Raw genomic sequence first — 5,200 nt, 5'->3', positions numbered from 1 at the left:
ACAAACGATGACCACCACGTCGCCGGCTATGCTCCGGTTCCAGCAAAAACCATCACCACATGCAGCATCTCGAAAAGTCGATTCCAGCATACATCATAGCTGGTTCCAGCATCCCATCCGACCAGTGGCGGAGCTAGCCGGCAATCCATGGGGGGCGAAACACAAATCGCCAGTGTTTGTGAGGGGGGGGGGCAAATGCTAAAAAAATCCAATCTAAGCCCTATTTAAATTTTTTCCTTTAGAAAATTATCCAAGGCTGGGGGTAGCGCCCCCCTGGCCTCAACATAGATACGCCACTGCATCCGACGATTGGGGGAAATCAATGGCCGGAAGCACCGGCGACGCGATTCTGGTTTTACAGCGAGCTAGCACTAGTAGAAAACAGGGCTTTGGTCCAGGCCGGGTCAGCCCATTAGTCCCGGTTCAGTCTAGAACCGGGACCAATGTGGGCATTGGTCCCGGTTCGTGAGCCCAGGGGGCCGGCCGGGCCACGTGGGCCATTTGTCCCGGTTCATCTGGACCTTTTGGTCCCGGTTGGTGGGATGAACCGGGACCAATGGGCCTCGCTCCTGGCCCACCACCATTGGTCCCGGTTGGTGGCTTGAACCGGGACCAAAGGCTCTCCTTTAGTCCCGGCTCTTGTCACCAACCGGGACCAATGAGGTGCCTGAAGGAAATATGCCCTAGAGGCAATAATAAAGTTATTATTTATTTCCTTATATCATGATAAATGTTTATTATTCATGCTGGAATTGTATTAACCGGAAACATAATACATGTGCAAATACATAGACAAACAGAGTGTCATTAGTATGCCTCTACTTGACTAGCTCGTTAATCAAAGATGGTTATGTTTCCTAACCATAAACAAAGAGTTGTTATTTGATTAACGGGATCACATCATTAGGTGAATGATCTGATTGACATGACCCATTCCATTAGCTTAGCACCCGATCGTTTAGTATGTTGCTATTGCTTTCTTCATGACTTATACCTGTTCCTATGACTATGAGATTATGCAACTCCCATTTGCCGGAGGAACACTTTGTGCGCTACCAAACGTCACAACGTAAATGGGTGATTATAAAGGTGCTCTACAGGTGTCTCTAAAGGTACATGTTGGGTTGGCGTATTTCGAGATTAGGATTTGTCACTTCGATTGTCGGAGAGGTATCTCTGGGCCCTCTCGGTAATACACATCACATAAGCCTTGCAAGCATTGCAACTAATGAGTTAGTTGTGAGATGATGTATTACGGAACGAGTAAAGAGACTTGCCGGTAACGAGATTGAACTAGGTATGGGATACCGACGATCGAATCTCGGGCAAGTAACATACCGATGACAAAGGGAACAACGTATGTTGTTATGCGGTCTGACCGATAAAAGATCTTCGTAGAATATGTAGGAGCCAATATGAGCATCCAGGTTCCGCTATTGGTTATTGACCGGAGACGTGTCTCGGTCATGTCTACATTGTTTTCGAACCCGTAGGGTCCGCACGCTTAAGGTTTCGATGACAGTTATATTATGAGTTTATGAGTTTTGATGTACCGAAGTTAGTTCGGAGTCCCGGATATGATCACGGACATGACGAGGAGTCTCGAAATGGTCGAGACATAAAGATTGATATATTGGACGGCTATATTCGGACACCGGAAGTGTTCCGGGGAAGTTTCGGATAAAACCGGAGCACCGGGGGGTTACCGGAACCCCCCGGGGGGTTAATGGGCCTCATGGGCCTAAAGTGGAGAAGAGGAGGGGCTGCCAGGGCAGGCCGCGTGCCCCCTCTCCCCCTAGTCCGAGTTGGATAAGGAGGAAGGGGCGGTCCCCCCCCCCTTTTCCTTCTCTCCTTCCCCCTCTCCTACTTGGACAAGGAAAGGGAGGGGAGTCCTACTCCCGGTAGGAGTAGGACTCCTCCTGCGCGCCTCCTACTAGGGCCGGCCGCACCCCCCCCTCGGATCCTTTATATACGGAGGCAAGGGACACCCCTAGAGACACAAGTTGATCCACGTGATCATATTCTTAGCCGTGTGCGGTGCCCCCTTCCACCATAGTCCTCGATAATATTGTAGCGGTGCTTAGGCGAAGCCCTGCGACAGTAGTGAAGGAAATATGCCCTAGAGGCAATAATAAAGTTATTATTTATTTCCTTATATCATGATACATGTTTATTATTCATGCTAGAATTGTATTAACCGGAAACATAATACATGTGTGAATACATAGACAAACAGAGTGTCACTAGTATGCCTCTACTTGACTAGCTCGTTAATCAAAGATGGTTATGTTTCCTAACCATGAACAATGAGTTGTTATTTGATTAACGGGATCACATCATTAGGTGAATGATCTGATTGACATGACCCATTCCATTATCTTAGCACCCGATCGTTTAGTATGTTGCTATTGCTTTCTTCATGACTTATACATGTTCCTATGACTGAGATTATGCAACTCCCGTTTGCCGGAGGAACACTTTGTGTGCTACCAAACGTCACAACGTAAATGGGTGATTATAAAGGTGCTCTACAGGTGTCTCCAAAGGTACATGTTGGGTTGGCGTATTTCGATATTAGGATTTGTCACTTCGATTGTCGGAGAGGTATCTCTGGGCCCTCTCGGTAATACACATCACATAAGCCTTGCAAGCATTGCAACTAATGAGTTAGTTGTGAGATGATGTATTACGGAATGAGTAAAGAGACTTGCCGGTAACGAGATTGAACTAGGTATGGGATACCGACGATCGAATCTCGGGCAAGTAACATACCGATGACAAAGGGAACAACGTATGTTGTTATGCGGTCTGACCGATAAAAGATCTTCGTAGAATATGTAGGAGCCAATATGAGCATCCAGGTTCCGCTATTGGTTATTGACCGGAGACGTGTCTCGGTCATGTCTACATTGTTCTCGAACCCGTAGGGTCCGCACACTTAAGGTTTCGATGACAGTTATATTATGAGTTTATGAGTTTTGATGTACCGAAGTTAGTTCGGAGTCCTGGATATGATCACAGACATGACTAGGAGTCTCGAAATGGTCGAGACATAAAGATTGATATATTGGACGGCTATATTCGGACACCGGAAGTGTTCCGGGGAAGTTTCACATAAAACCGGAGCACCGGGGGGTTAATGGGCCTCATGGACCTAAAGTCGAGAAGAGGAGGGGCTGCCAGGGCAGGCCGCGCGCCCCCTCTCCCCCTAGTCCGAATTGGATAAGGAGGGAGGGGCGGCGCCCCCCTTTTCCTTCTCTCCTTCCCCCTCTCGTACTTGGACAAGGAAAGGGAGGGGAGTCCTACTCCCGGTAGGAGTAGGACTCCTCCTGCGCGCCTCCTACTAGGGCCGGCCGCACCCCCCCTTGGATCCTTTATATATGGAGGCAAGGGACACCCCTAGAGACACAAGTTGATCCACGTGATCATATTCTTAGCCGTGTGCGGTGCCCCCTTCCACCATAGTCCTCGATAATATTGTAGTGGTGCTTAGGCGAAGCCCTGCGACAGTAGTGAAGGAAATATGCCCTAGAGGCAATAATAAAGTTATTATTTATTTCCTTATATCATGATAAATGTTTATTATTCATGCTAGAATTGTATTAACCGGAAACATAATACATGTGTGAATACATAGACAAACAGAGTGTCACTAGTATGCCTCTACTTGACTAGCTCGTTAATCAAAGATGGTTATGTTTCCTAACCATGAACAAGGAGTTGTTATTTGATTAACGTGATCACATCATTAGGTGAATGATCTGATTGACATGACCCATTCCATTAGCTTAGCACCCGATCGTTTAGTATGTTGCTATTGCTTTCTTCATGACTTATACATGTTCCTATGACTATGAGATTATGCAACTCCCGTTTGCCGGAGGAACACTTTGTGTGCTACCAAATGTCACAACATAAATGGGTGATTATAAAGGTGCTCTACAGGTGTCTCCAAAGGTACATGTTGGGTTGGCGTATTTCGAGATTAGGATTTGTCACTCCGATTGTCGGAGAGGTATCTCTGGGCCCTCTCGATAATGCACATCACATAAGCCTTGCAAGCATTGCATCTAATGAGTTAGTTGCGAGATGATGTATTACGAAACGAGTAAAGAGACTTGCCGGTAACGAGATTGAACTAGGTATTGAGATACCGACGATCGAATCTCGGGCAAGTAACATACCGATGACAAAGGGAACAACGTATGTTGTTATGCGGTCTGACAGATAAAGATCTTCGTAGAATATGTAGAAGCCAATATGAGCATCCAGGTTCCGCTATTGGTTATTGACCGGAGACGTGTCTCGGTCATGTCTACATTGTTCTCGAACCCGTAGGGTCCGCACGCTTAAGGTTTCGATGACAGTTATATTATGAGTTTATGAGTTTTGATGTACCGAAGTTAGTTCGGAGTCCCGGATGTGATCACGGACATGACAAGGAGTCTCGAAATGGTCGAGACATAAAGATTGATATATTGGACGGCTATATTCGGATACCGGAAGTGTTCCGGGTGATTTCGGAGAAAACTGGAGAGCCGGAGGGTTACCAGAACCCCCCCCCCCGGGAGAAGTAATGGGCCATATGGGCCTTAGTGGAGAGAGAGAGGGGCAGCCAAAGGTGGGCCGCGCGCCTCCTCCCCCCTGGTCCGAATTGGACTAGGAGAGGGGGGCGGCACCCCCCTTTCCCTCTCCCTCCCCACTTCCTTCCCCCTCCTAGTAGGAGTCCTACTCCTACTAGGAGGAGGACTCCTCCTTGGCGCGCCTATAGGGCCGGCCGGCCTCCTCCCCTTGCTCCTTTATATACGGGGGCAGGGGGGACCCCTAGAGACACAAGTTGATCCACGTGATCATATTCTTAGCCGTGTGCGGTTCCCCCTTCCACCATAGTCCTCGATAATATGTAGCGGTGCTTAGGCGAAGCTCTGCGACGGTAGTGCATCAAGATCGTCACCACGCCGTCGTGCTGACGGAACTCTTCCCCGACACTTTGCTGGATCGGAGTCCGGGGATCGTCATCAAGCTGAACGTGTGCTAGAACTCGGAGATGCCATAGTTTCGGTGCTTGATCGGTCGGGCCGTGGAGACGTACGACTACATCAACCAAACACTTCCGTTGTCGATCTACAAGGGTACGTAGATCACACTCTCCCCTCTCGTTGCTATGCATCACAATGATCTTGCGTGTGCGTAGGAATTT

The sequence above is a fragment of the Triticum aestivum genome, chromosome 2A (genome assembly GCF_018294505.1).
Source record: "Triticum aestivum cultivar Chinese Spring chromosome 2A, IWGSC CS RefSeq v2.1, whole genome shotgun sequence".
NCBI lineage: Eukaryota > Viridiplantae > Streptophyta > Magnoliopsida > Poales > Poaceae > Triticum > Triticum aestivum.
The sequence above is the reverse complement of the archived record's forward strand: the minus strand, read 5'-3'. Positions refer to the sequence as shown.